The sequence below is a fragment of the Mobula hypostoma genome, chromosome 13 (assembly GCF_963921235.1).
Source record: "Mobula hypostoma chromosome 13, sMobHyp1.1, whole genome shotgun sequence".
Taxonomy (NCBI): domain Eukaryota; kingdom Metazoa; phylum Chordata; class Chondrichthyes; order Myliobatiformes; family Myliobatidae; genus Mobula; species Mobula hypostoma.
The window spans coordinates 82,872,475-82,887,330 of NC_086109.1; the positions used below are offsets into that span (position 1 = coordinate 82,872,475).

Genomic DNA, 14,856 nt, shown 5'->3' on the forward strand with positions numbered 1-14,856 from the left:
CTGTTTGGTTTGATTTAGGTATTTGCGGTTTTTTCGGTGCATATCATTGTATGAAGCCTTTAAGTTCACTGATCTATTACTCTATTTTTAAGAGACTTTGCTACATTCACAATTTCTGGAAAGGAGGCTTCATGTATTGAACACAAGAAAATCTTAAAGTTGAAAGAATTCAAATCACCATTTCCCAGACACAAAATAGAGAAACCTTACTCATACTTTTGCTTTATTTTCTTCCGTGCAACGTGACAAAGTTTCTTCAGTGCTACAACCACCAGCACTGTGACCATGAGCAATATGCACAAAAAAAAGACCACCACATCCACACAATAGTAAGTGTACCAGGGGAGCCGGTAGGATTCAGAGCACAAATGCCCTGCTCCTTTGTGTCGGGCAACATACTCAATCCAGAAAATAGCTCGCTCCATTGGCGACTCTGGTTGGTCCCGGTGGAGAGCAGAGAGTTTCTTCATGTTGTCCTGGTAAAATGTGTCATTTATCACCTCATTAAGTACCTGCAATAGATCTGTTGAATGCATGGTTGCAACATTAAGCATCTTTGCTGCACCTCGGGATTCCAGTCGAAGTAAATTGTCATACTGGTCTAAAATAAGAGGCATGCCTATCACTGGTACCCCATGGTAGATGGCCTCGTAAATACTATTGGTACCACCATGAGAAATGAAGACTCGTGTGTTAGGGTGTCCCAGAAGGTCGTTCTGAGGGATCCATTTTGTCAGTAGTGTATTATTACCTATATTAGGAGGGATTTCTCTATCATATCTCCAAATAACCTGCTGAGGTACTTGAGCAAAAGCCTCAGCAATTTCTATTGTAAGCTGCTTTGGCAAGGAACCTACCAATGTCCCCAACGACATCACAATAAGTCCATGCTCCCCTGAGTTTTGAACAAACTCTTCAAACTCTGCCGCTAGTGGTTGGGTTGGTTTACACTGGAAGCCTCCAATGTACGCAATATTTGGCATGGTGGGTCTTGGGAATTCAAATACAAAATCGACTCTCATCAGCAACACATCAGCCCTCAAGAGTATTGTTTGGATGTCTGTTTCTGATCCTAGATATCGATGACAGATTTCATTATAAATTGGATATACAAAAAATTCTGTAAACACCAGCTGAAGAAGATGTTGCATGAAGTTTCCTGTTCTTTGGAGAAAATTCATATTATCTGTCATTTAAGAGCCAATAATAGGGACATAGGAAGGTGGTGATCGGGCAGAGAGGAAATGGGCTTCCCCATTTAGCTGCCCTCGAACATTACACACCTGTGGGACTTTCAAATAATGAGCAAGCAATGGTCCAGTACCTAAACCTGAATCTGTAAGTACTAAGTCAAAATTTGCACTTTCAATTTGTTTTAACAGTGTTTTGTTTTCAAAAATTGCAATAGTAAGATTTTGAATGAATTGATGGCAATGATATAAAAAATTCATCATGATGTTTTGGAACTTAATATGGTTCCATAGGTTCCAACCATTCTCTGAGCTCTCCAATGACAGCTCCACAAGTTTTTCAATCATTTCATTCTTCACAGATTTGTTATCTTTTTCTTCAAGATGAACAACAATGGATTGATAGAGGTCAGGATTTTCTTTCATATAAGATTCGAAGAAGGAGTCTGAGAGTCTGAGTGGGAGTGCCGAGAAAGAGATTTTTGAAATTTTCGTTATTTTTTTTTCTCCAACGGCTTTCTGAGAGGCGGGACTGCGCAGGCGTGTGACGTCGGGCAGTGCAGCGCGGCAGATTTAAAAGGGCAGACATCCTGCTTCGGATTTGATTCGAAGAAGGAGTCTGAGAGTCTGAGTGGGAGTGCCGAGAAAGAGATTTTTGAAATTTTCGTTATTTTTTTTCTCCAACGGCTTTCTGAGAGGCGGGACTGCGCAGGCGTGTGACGTCGGGCAGTGCAGCGCGGCAGATTTAAAAGGAACAAAGCCTCATAGAGCGGGCAGCGTAGTTTGCGAGCGGCGGAGTGAGCCGGGAGCAGAGTGAAGACTTAAGGGCTTCGGCTCAACGGGCTTAGGCGGAAGCGGGTGAGGCGAGGAAGGTTTGACATTCATTTTCTGTTGCTATTTGAGGAGAGGGGCATTATGACTGTGAGGGCAGTTTGCTGTTCTCGGTGTCGGATGTGGGAGGCCCTGGAGTCTCCAAGCCTCCCGGACGTCTACATCTGCGCCAAGTGCATCGAGATGCAGCTCCTAAGGGACCGCGTTATGGAACTGGAGCTGCAGCTCGATGACCTTCGTCTGGTCAGGGAGAGCGAGGAGGTGATAGAGAGGAGTGGAAGGCAGGTGGTCACGCCGGGGCCACGGGAGGCAGACAAGTGGGTCACGGTTAGGAGAGGGAAGGGGAAAAGGCAGGTGATGAGGAGTACCCCGGCGGCTGTGCCGCTTAACAACAGGTACTCCTGTTTGAGTACTGTTGGGGGGGACAGCTTACCCGGGGGAAGCGACAGTGGCCCTGCCTCCGGCACAGAGTCTGGCCCTGTAGCTCAGAAGGGTAGGGCAAGGAAGAGGAGGGCAGTTGTGATAGGGGACTCGATAGTAAGGGGGTCAGATAGGCGATTCTGTGGACGCAGTCCAGAGACTCGGATGGTAGTTTGCCTCCCTGGTGCCAGGGTCCGGGATATTTCTGATCGTGTCCAAGATATCCTGAAGTGGGAGGGTGAAGAGCCAGAGGTCCTGGTACATATAGGTACCAATGACATAGGTAGGAAAAGGGATGAGGTCCTGAAAGAAGAATATAGGGAGCTAGGAAGGGAGTTGAGAAAAAGGACCGCAAAGGTAGTAATCTCGGGATTACTGCCTGTGCCACGCGACAGTGAGAGTAGGAATGCGATGAGGTGGAGGATAAATGCGTGGCTGAGGGATTGGAGCAGGGGGCAGGGATTCAAGTTTTTGGATCATTGGGACCTCTTTTGGCGTAGGTGTGACCTGTACAAAAAGGACGGGTTACACTTAAATCCTAGGGGGACCAATATCCTGGCAGGGAGATTAGCGGGGGCTACTGAGGTGACTTTAAACTAGAATGGTTGGGGGGTGGGAATCAAATTAAAGCGGCTAGGTGTGAGGAGGTTAGTTCACAACAGAGGGATGGGAACCAGTGCAGAGAGACAGAGGGGTGTAAAGTGAGCGTAGAAGCAAAAAGTACAAAGGGGAAAAGTAAAAGTGGCAGGCCGACAAATCCAGGGCAAGCATTAAAAAGGGCTAAGAGAGTTGTAAAAGAGCGCCTGAAGGCTTTATGTGTCAATGCAAGGAGCATTCGTAATAAGGTGGATGAATTGAAAGTGCAGATTGTTATTAATGATTATGATATAGTTGGGATCACAGAGACATGGCTCCAGGGTGACCAGGGATGGGAGCTCAACGTTCAGGGATATTCAATATTCAGGAGGGATAGACATGAAGGAAGGGGAGGTGGGGTGGCGTTGCTGGTTAAAAAAGAGATTAACGCAATAGAAAGGAAGGACATAAGCCGGGAAGATGTGGAATCGATATGGGTAGAGCTGCGTAACACTAAGGGGCAGAAGACGCTGCTGGGAGTTGTGTACAGGCCACCTAACAGTAGTAGTGAGGTCGGAGATGGTATTAAACAGGAAATTAGAAATGTGTGCAATAAAGGAACAGCAGTTATAATGGGTGACTTCAATCTACATGTAGACTGGGTGAACCAAATTGGTAAAGGTGCTGAGGAAGAGGATTTCTTGGAATGTATGCGGGATGGTTTTTTGAACCAACATGTCGAGGAACCGACTAGAGAGCAGGCTATTCTGGACTGGGTTTTGAGCAATGAGGAAGGGTTAATTAGCGATCTTGTCGTGAGAGGCCCCTTGGGTAAGAGTGACCATAATATGGTGCAATTCTTCATTAACATGGAGAGTGACGTAGTTAATTCAGAAACAAAGGTTCTGAACTTAAAGAGGGGTAACTTTGAAGGTATGAGACATGAATTAGCTAAGATAGACTGGCAAATGACACTTCAAGGATTGACGGTGGATATGCAATGGCAGGCATTTAAAGGTTGCATGGATGAACTACAACAATTGTTCATCCCAGTTTGGCAAAAGAATAAATCAAGGAAGGTAGTGCACCCGTGGCTGACAAGAGAAATTAGGGATAGTATCAATTCCAAAGAAGTAGCATACAAATTAGCCAGAGAAAGTGGCTCACCTGAGGACTGGGAGAAATTCAGAGTTCAGCAGAGGAGGACAAAGGGCTTAATTAGGAAGGGGAAAAAAGATTATGAGAGAAAACTGGCAGAGAACATAAAAACGGACTGTAAAAGCTTTTATAGATATGTAAAAAGGAAAAGACTGATAAAGACAAATGTAGGTCCCCTGCAAACAGAAACAGGTGAATTGATTATGGGGAGCAAGGACATGGCAGACCAATTGAATAATTACTTTGGTTCTGTCTTCACTAAGGAGGACATAAATAATCTTCCAGAAATAGTAAGGGACAGAGGGTCCAGTGAGATGGAGGAACTGAGCGAAATACATGTTAGTAGGGAAGTGGTGTTAGGTAAATTGAAGGGATTGAAGGCAGATAAATCCCCAGGGCCAGATGGTCTGCATCCCAGAGTGCTTAAGGAAGTGGCCCAAGAAATAGTGGATGCATTAGTGATAATTTTTCAAAACTCGTTAGATTCTGGACTAGTTCCTGAGGATTGGAGGGTGGCTAATGTAACCCCACTTTTTAAAAAAGGAGGGAGAGAGAAACCGGGGAATTATAGGCCGGTTAGCCTAACGTCGGTGGTGGGGAAACTGCTGGAGTCAGTTATCAAGGATGTGATAACAGCACATTTGGAAAGCGGTGAAATGATCGGACAAAGTCAGCATGGATTTGTGGAAGGAAAATCATGTCTGACGAATCTCATAGAATTTTTTGAGGATGTAACTAGTAGAGTGGATAGGGGAGAACCAGTGGATGTGGTATATTTGGATTTTCAAAAGGCTTTTGACAAGGTCCCACACAGGAGATTAGTGTGCAAACTTAAAGCACATGGTATTGGGGGTAAGGTATTGGTGTGGGTGGAGAATTGGTTAGCAGACAGGAAGCAAAGAGTGGGAATAAACGGGACCTTTTCAGAATGGCAGGCGGTGACTAGTGGGGTACCGCAAGGCTCAGTGCTGGGACCCCAGTTGTTTACAATATATATTAATGACTTGGATGAGGGAATTAAATGCAGCATCTCCAAGTTTGCGGATGACACGAAGCTGGGTGGCAGTGTTAGCAGTGAGGAGGATGCTAAGAGGATGCAGGGTGACTTGGATAGGTTGGGTGAGTGGGCAAACTCATGGCAGATGCAATTTAATGTGGATAAATGTGAAGTTATCCACTTTGGTGGCAAAAATAGGAAAACAGATTATTATCTGAATGGTGGCCGATTAGGAAAAGGGGAGGTGCAACGAGACCTGGGTGTCATTATACACCAGTCATTGAAAGTGGGCATGCAGGTACAGCAGGCGGTGAAAAAGGCGAACGGTATGCTGGCATTTATAGCGAGAGGATTCGAGTACAGGAGCAGGGAGGTACTACTGCAGTTGTACAAGGCCTTGGTGAGACCACACCTGGAGTATTGTGTGCAGTTTTGGTCCCCTAATCTGAGGAAAGACATCCTTGCCGTAGAGGGAGTACAAAGAAGGTTCACCAGATTGATTCCTGGGATGGCAGGTCTTTCATATGAAGAAAGACTGGATGAACTGGGCTTGTACTCGTTGGAATTTAGAAGATTGAGGGGGGATCTGATTGAAACGTATAAGATCCTAAAGGGATTGGACAGGCTAGATGCGGGAAGATTGTTCCCAATGTTGGGGAGGTCTAGAACGAGGGGTCACAGTTTGAGGATAGAGGGGAAGCCTTTTAGGACCGAGGTTAGGAAAAACTTCTTCACACAGAGAGTGGTGAATCTGTGGAATTCTCTGCCACAGCAAACTGTTGAGGCCAGTTCATTAGCTATGTTTAAAAGGAAGTTAGATATGGCCCTTGTGGCTACAGGGGTCACGGGGTATGGAGGGAAGGCTGGGTTCTGAGTTGGATGATCAGCCATGATCATAATAAATGGCGGTGCAGGCTCGAAGGGCCGAATGGCCTACTCCTGCACCTATTTTCTATGTTTCTATGTTTCTATGTTTCTATACCAAGATGCAGAATAGTAAAGCATTGTGATATTGTGTCCACGAAGTTTCAGTTCTTCTACTAGAATTTTTATGTTAAACCAATGACTTCCATCCATAGGTATAACCAATATTTTAGCTCCTTGTGTAACTGGACAAGGCAGTGTGATGAAAATAATACCAACAGCATATGCAATCTGCAATCTGCCTTTCCATCCAGGACTCTCCATCTTGATCACGCCGATGCTGGTGTAGAATTGATAAGAGATATTGGTAAGTATCATAAATTGACAACAAGGTCATTTTGCATATAATTGTGTTATTTCTTGTTTGCACGTTAACCCAGGTGTTCACAACCTTTTTAGTACCATGAACCAGCATCATTATGCAAGGAGTGCAGCTTGGGAACCTAGGTTTCAACCAAATCAACTGTGCACTGAGTATGCTTTCATATCTAATTGAATTTGAATGACATACAACATAAAATATGATTTTGAAGAAGCACTCAACTGCACAACTAGAACATTTTTCTGGTACACAATTTTAGTTGACGTTTCAACAATGGCAAGTTCCAATGGGGACAGAGAGCCACAGGTTCAATATATGTGTTCAAGCAGGGGGCGAGACCTTCCATTGCACATTGAAGAGCAACAAAAAAGAGAAAATCCGCAGATGCTGGAAATCCTAGCGAGACACCCAAAATTTTGAAAGGACAGCAAGCCAGGTAGCATCTACGGAAAAAAGCACAGTCGACGTTTCAAGCTGAAACACTTCGGCAGGACTGGAGATGAAAGGCTGAGAAGTAGATTTGAAAGGTGGAGGGAGGGGAGAGAGAAACACCAGGTGACAGGTGAAATTTGGAGGGGGAGGAATGAAGCAAAGAGCTGGAAAGTTGATTGGTGAAAGAGACAGTCCATGGAAGGAAGAAAAAAGGGAGAGGGGCTCTAGAAGGAGGCGATGGGGGGGCAGGGAGATAACATGAAAGAGGGACAAGGGGATAGAAAATGATGAGGGGGGTGTTATTACTGGAAGTTTGAGAAATCGATGTTCATGCTTGGGTTGGAGGCTACCCAAACGGAATGTAGGGTGTTGTTCCTCCAACCAAACCGTGGCCTTATCCCGACAGTGGAGGAGGCCATGGATGAACATATCAAAATGGGAATTTGAAGTGGAATTAAAATGGCTGGCTACTGGGAGATCCCGCTTGTTCTGGCGGACAGAGCATAGGTGCTCGGCGAAGCGGTCTCCCAATCTGTGTCGGGTCTCGCCGATTTACACGAGACCGCACTGGGAGCACCGAATACAGTATCTAACTCCAACAGACTTACAGGTGGAGTGTCTTCTCACCTGGAAGGACTGTTTGGGGCTCTGAATGATAGTGAGGGAGGAGGTGTAGGGGCAGGTGTAGCACTTGTCCTGCTGGCAAGGCTAAGTGCCAGGAGGGAGATCAGTGGGGAGGGACGAATGGGCGAATTTCCGTCGCGATCGCTGCGGAAAGAAGAAATGCGTGTGTATGTTTGTATGGCGGGGACGGGGGTGGATGGATGTGTTTGATTGTGGGATCCAGTTGGAAGAGGCGGAAGTTTCGGAGAATTATGTGCTGGACGCGGTGGCTATTGGGGTGGCAGATGAGGACAAGAGGAACCCTATCCCTGGTAGCGTGGCGGGAGGACGGGGTAAGCTAAGTGCGTGAAATGGAAGCGGTGCGGTAGAGGGCAGCGTCAATGATGGAAGAAGTGAGGTGCCTTCTTTGAAAAAGGAGGACATGTCCTTCATTCCAGAATGAAAAGCCTCATCCTGAGAGCAGATGCAGCGGAGACGGAGGAACTGAGAGAAGGGGATGGCGTTTTTACAAGCAGCAGTGTGGGACAAGGTATAGTCCAGGTAGCTGTGAGAGTCCGTTGGTTTATAATAAACATCGCTGGATAAGCTATCTCCAGAGATAGAAACAGTGACATTGAGAAGGGAAAGGGAAGTGTCGGAAATGGACCAAGTGAATTTGAGGGCAGGGTGGAAGTTAGAGGCAAAGTGGGTGAACTCGATGAGTTCAGCACGGGTGCAGGGTGCAGGGTGCAGGAAGCAGCGCTAATGCATTCGTTGATATTGCGTAGGTAAAGTGCCGGACGGTCATCAGGGTAGGCTAGGAACACAGACTGTTCCACCTAGCCGACAAACAGCCAGGCTTCCCTGGGACTCATGCGAGTGGCGGAAGTTCCGGAGCATTACATGCTGGACGGGGATGCTTCCCCGCCCCCCCCCCCCACCACCCCCCACCACTCACTTTCTGCTCTCCCCAGGGATCGCTCCCTACGCGACACCCTTATCCATTCCCTTCATACTTCTCTTCATGAGGCGTACATTGTGGACTTCTGCAGAGCGGACAATGGAAATCAGAACTTCGTTCCCTAACATATTCGCTGGGGTGGTAATTTTAACATGTTTCTGACAATTGCAATGAAAACTTACTCAGCCTCAAGCTGCTTTTAAAATACGTCCAAAAATTACCTGGATTGGAGACGTAATTACAATTGTACACTTACCGATAAAGAACGCCTTGCCAGTAATAGAAAGTTTTTGTCTGATGCTGCTGTGATTCAGCAAAGCAACTTGAGCTGAAATTTTCTGCTGTTAGGGGACAAGTCCAGGAGATTGGATAAAAGTTAGTGCCATGCGTTCGTTTTCAATTCAGTCCTGCTGAATGTTTCAACCAGTATGAACAACTTTGTTAGGCTTGTATCCGCTGAGTCAAAAGAAAGTCCAGTTTATTGTCAAATGCGCAAGTACATGCTTGCACAGGCGCAATGAAAAACTTAATTTCAAACAGCATTACAGGCGTATACAAGCAGCGTTCACAAACATAAATTAAACCTAAATTTAAACTCAACCCTGTAATTCCACATTTCCAGGAATATAAGCATATGAACAAACTTTTAAAGTAACTTTCTTGCGATTTTATTGATATTGGTTTAATGAAAATCAAGGTTTCCCAGGAATTTTGGGTCATGAAGCTTCTAATATCCCATAGTTACCTAAATTTTAGTTGTATCGCTACTGTGGAGGGATTTGAATTCTGACCGCTTTTATTTAGACTAACACACACAAAATGCTGGAGGAACTCAGCAGTCCATTATAGCAGAGGTATCCAGCCTGGGGCCCATGAATCCCTTGCTTAATGGTATTGGTCCATGGCATAAAAAGTGTTGGGAACACCTGATCTATGGAGAAGAATAAACATCGACATTTTGTGCCCAGATGAGTTATTAGGATACCCACTTGAGGAAGGAGAGGTGTGGGTGTGATTCCTTGACTATGACATCAGTGTAGTTGGACCAGTGGCGATGTTTACTCCTTGGAACTTGAAGCTCTCAACCCTCTCAACCTCAAAACCACCAGTGCAGTCAAGAGCTGGGGCATAGTCCTCCTTCCTGATGTCAATCACCAGCTCTTTTATTTTTCTGACATTGAAGGAAAGATTATTTCCTGACACCATGCTACTCTGCTTTCTATTTTTTTTTACAGAGGTGATTTAACTTTTTTCGAGGTGATAGTATTCAAGCTCTGCCATAAAGGGCAAGCCTATTTTGTTGATTCAAGTTTGTTCAGGGATTCTCACTTCACCCATGAAAAGGCTTTACGGAGGTCGTATCTTCACCTCTTGTAACTTTCTCAATAACCAGACTTGAATTCTTCCAGTCCAGTTCTCATAGTTCATCCGGGAGTTCTGTTTGCAGAGAACTCGAATGACTGAATGATTATGTTGGGACATTCTTGTCTACAGATGTTTTAATAAAATCTGTTCCAACCACGACTCAGAAAACAGACTCAAGGCAAACTCGTAGCCACTCCTCAGCCTCCTGTGACCTCCAGTTCATTGTCCTGAATGCTGAAGCTTTGCCCTTCAGCCTCTGTCCATGTGCAGCTGTGAAAAGCCCAGCCGAGTGATCGGATTTACCAAAACGTGGCCTGGGCATTCCATGTCTTAGTATAACAGTGGTCTAGTATGTTGGGACCTCTGGTGCTACAGGTTTTACTGCTGCTTGTGAGAAGGGATAAAAGAGAAGGCTTCGGATGAATGTTTCTATCATTAACTCTAATCTTGTTTCTTGCTTTGTGGATGTCTGTGAAGTGTAAGAATTTCAGGTTGTATTCTGTATATATTCTCCGATATTAAAATGAACTTTTCAACATTTCTTGGAGGGAAGTTGCATGCTGCAGATTGCAGTGAGAGTAAGTTGAAAGCGATATATTTAACAGTATATTTAGAACTATTGTCTGCAGCCCACAGACTGTTGCTGATAATCAATGGTGCCATCTTACAAACAACGAAACAGACTGCAAATCACGCAACATGGGCCACTGAAGCTCCTTCTGAGTGACGTTCAGCCTGATATTGAGAGGCTGATATCAATGCACAAAGCCCTCACAGAAAGGAGAAAAAGCAATGAATGGCAGTCTACTGGTGTGCACTCTAACATTATTAATGAAAATTGCTTTTAATGCAATTAAATAAAGAAATAAAAAATTGAATAACTTTCGTGATTATTTGTCACTGCTTTGAATTTGCCGTTCCCATTTTTTTTTTCATTTCTGCATTCTAAATCAAAATTTTTTATAGTTTTTATGTCGTTGAGCAAACATGTTAAGGTTAATGCATACAATACATTGATGGAATCTGAGTGACTCAACAGGTTTAGGGAACTGTGTGGCTCATTCCTCTTCAGCTCACTTGATATTGCTGCCCATTTCACTGCAGATGATATGTGTAAATACATTTTTCCTGCACATTGTAAACTACTGATTCTGTACTGCGATCAGCATCAAAGATATATTTGACAATGAACTTTGACCTTTTTTGCATAATTTTTAGACCAAAATTTCACTAGGATTCATGAGTGATAAAATTAATTTGACCAACATGAAGAATCATTAAAATCAAATACCTTTCAAAAGAATATTTCTTTATTCTTAGATCAGCTGAATTAGTTTGTTTTCACTTACACCTCTGGTCACTTTACTCTTTTACGTCCCCTGTTTTCCGGGTGAAATGTGGATCAGGCAGTTACAAATCTTTTATGCATATCAAAGCGCAAAGTCTGTTATATAATGTGTGTATTGCTGATGATTTATTCTCAAAATAGCCTTTGCTAAATTCATGAAATCTGGAAAGAAGGTTCCATGGATTAACTTCAGGGAAAAAAGATCAATCAATTATAAAGAGCATAAAACACCATATCCCAACAAAAGATAATGTAACCTCACTCAGTCTTTTGCTTTCTTCTACATGTAATACAAAAAAGTTTCTTCAGTGCTACAACCACCAGCACTGTGAGCATGAGGAACATGGACAACAGAAAAACCATCACATCCACACAGTAGTAAGTGTACCAGGGCAGTCGGTAGGATTCAGAGCGCAAATGCCCTGCTTCTTTGTGTCGAGCAACAATTCAATCCAGAAAACGGCTCTCTCCATTGGCAACTCTGGTTGGTCCCAGTGGAGAGTAGTGAGTTTCTTCATGTTATCCCGGTAAAATGTGCCATTTATCACCTCATTACGTGCCTGCAATAGATCTGTTGAATGCATGGTTGCAACATTAAGCACCTTTGCTTCACCTCGGGATTCCAGTCGAACTGCATTGTAAAACTGGTCAAAAATAAGAGGCATGCCAATCACTGGTACCCCATGGTAGATGGCCTCATAAATGCCATTGGTACCACAATGAGAAATGAAGACTCGTGTGTTGGGGTGACCCAGAAGGTCGTTCTGAGGGATCCATTTTGTCAGTAGTGTATTATTACCTATATTGGGAGGGATTTCCCCATCATATCTCCAAATAACCTTCTGGGGTACTTGAGCGAATGCCTCAGCTATTTCCATTGTAATCTGCTTTGGTAAGGAATCAATAAGGGATCCTAATGACAGGACAATAAGTCCATGCTTCCCTGAGCTTTGAACAAACTCTTCAAACTCTGCCACTAGTGGTCGGGCTGGTTTACACTGGAAGCCTCCAATGTAGACAATATTTGGCATGGTGGGTCTTGGGAATTCAAACACAAAATCGACTCTCATCAGCAACACATCAGCCCTCAAAAGGAGTGTTTGGATATCTGTGTCTGGTCCCAGATGTTGATGACAGATTTCATTATAAATTGGGCATATAAATAATTTTGCGGTGACTAGCTGAATAAGATATTGCACAATGTTGTCTGTTCTCTGGAGAAAATTCATTTTATCTGTAAAGTGTGTGGCTGGATATGGGATGTAAGAAAGTGGCAATGGGGCAAAATGAGAATGGGCTTCTCCAAAACTATGCCATCTAACATTATACACCATCGGGATTTTTAAATAATAAACAAGCATAGGACCAGCAACTAAAACAGGATCTGTAAGCAATATCTCAAAATTTGCATTCTTAAGCTGGTTAAACAAACTTTTGTTTTCAAATATTGCCCTAGTTTCCTTCTGAAACAAGCTATGTAAATAATACATGAAAACACTTGAAGATAACTGCAACTTAATTTTGCCCCATGTTGTCCAACCATTTTGCAAGCTTTCCAATGAATTTTGCATAAGCAATTTAATCAGCTTGATAGGATTAGATCGTTCAATGTATATTTCTTTTTCAGTCGTTATGATTTCAAAGAGATCTGGTCTTTCTTTTAGATACAAAGTTGATGAGTTAGAAAGCACTCTGATATTGTGTCCATGTTCTTTTACTTTTTCTATTTGTATCTCCACATTGCTCCAATGACTTCCATCCACGGGCACAACCAATATTTTAGCCCCTTGTGTGACTGGACAAGGCAGCATGATGATGGTGGGAGTTGGGAGGACAGTACAGGAAATGTTTTGTTCAGAAGAATGACTTCAAGGAGGAGGGGTGGGGGTGGGGTGGAAAAGATGTTTGTGGTGGGATCCAATTGGATGTAGCCAAGGTTTCGGAGAATTTTGAATTTTGTGCTGGTCGCGGAGGTTTGTAGAGTGGTAGGTGAGGACAAGAGGAACTCTATCCTGGTAAGGTAGCGGAAGGATGGGGTAAGAGCAGACATAAGTGGAATGGATAAGATGCTTTTGAGGGCAGCGTTGATGATGGAAGAAGTAAAGGGCCTTTCTTTGAAAAGGAGGACATCCTCCTTCCAGAATGAAAAGCTTCATCCTGAGAGTAGATGCGGCGGAGACAGAGGAATTGAGAGCAGGGAATGGCGTTTTGAGAAGGAGCAGAGTGGGACAAGGTATAGTCCAGGTAGCTGTGAGAGTCCGTTGGTTTATAATAGACATCGGTGGATCAGCTATCTCCAGAGATAGAAACAGCGAGATCGAGAAAGGGACGTGTCGGAAATGGAACAGGTGAATTTGAGGGCGGGATGGAAGATGGAGGCAAAGTGGGTAAAATCGAGGAGTTTAGCACGGCTGTAGGAAGCAGCACCAATGCTGTCGTCGATATTGCGTAGGAAAAGTACGGGACGGTCACCGGTGTAGGCTTGGAACATAGACTACTCCACGTACCCGACAAACCGGCAGGCTTAGCTGGGACCCATGCGAGCGGCGGAAGTTCCGGAGCATTATGTGCTGGACGGGGAGGCGCCCCCCCCCCACCCACAACACCACCCTTCACTTTCTGCTCTCCCCATGGATCGCACTCTTGTCCATTCCCTTCATGAGGCGTACATTGTGGACTCTTGCTGAGCGGGCACTGGAAATCAGAAATTCGTTCCCTAACGTATTCCCTGGGGTGATAATTTTAACCTGTTCCTGACAATTGCAATGAAAACTTACTCAGCCTCAAGCTGCTTTTAAAATACATTCAAAAATTACCTGGATTGGAGACGTAATTGCTATTTTACACTTACCGATAAAGAACTTCTTGCCAGTAATAGAAAGTTTTTCTCTGATGCTGTTGTGATTCAGTAAAGCAAAGTGAGCTGAAATTTTCTGCTGTTAGGGGACAAATCCAAGAGATTAGATAATACTTAGTGTCATGTGTTCGCTTTCAATTCAGTCCTGCCGAATGTTTCAATCAGTATGAACAACTTTGTTAGGCTTTTATCCGCTGATTCAAAACAAAGTCAAAGTCCAGTTTATTCTCACATGCGCAAGTACATGCTTGCACAGGCGCACTGAAAAACTTAGTTTCAAACAGCATTACAGGCATATACAAGCAGCGCTCACAAACATAAATTAAACCTAAATTTAAACTCAACTCTGTAATTCCACATGTCCAGGAATAGAAGCATATGAACAAACTTTTAAAGTAACTTTCTTGCGACTTTATTGATATTGGTTTAATGCAGGGGTCCCCAACCTTTTTCGCACTGCGGACCGGCCGACCGGGGCAGGGTTTGGTAAGGTTGCCAACCAACAAGAGTAGCAGTCAAATGCGTTGGGTTTACCCCGAAAAAGACCATGTCTTAGTATAACGGTCGTCTCGTATATCCGGTAGGATTCAGAGCGCAAGTGCCGGGCAACATACTCAATCCAGAAAATGGCTCTCTCCCTTGGCGACTGGTTGGACCTGGTGGAGGGCAGAGAGTTTTTTCATGTTGTGCTGGTAAAATGTGCCGCTTATCACCTCATTAAGTGCCTGCAATAGATCTGTTGAATGCATGGTTGCAACATTAAGCACCTTTGTTGCACCCGGAGATTCCAGTCGAAGTAAATTGTCAAACTGGTCTAAAATTATAGGCATGCCAATCACTGGCATCCTGTGATAGATGGTGTCGTAAATACC

At 44.1% G+C, this 14,856-nt stretch overlaps 2 pseudogenes; both read right to left on the minus strand.

The window, feature by feature from the left end:
- Positions 1 to 206: 206 nt before the first annotated feature.
- Positions 207 to 2,741, minus strand: LOC134355724 (UDP-glucuronosyltransferase 2B31-like; annotated as a pseudogene).
- Positions 2,742 to 8,767: 6,026 nt separating this feature from the next.
- LOC134355722 (UDP-glucuronosyltransferase 2A2-like) lies at positions 8,768 to 14,055 on the minus strand (annotated as a pseudogene).
- Between the last annotated feature and the right edge of the window lie 801 nt (positions 14,056 to 14,856).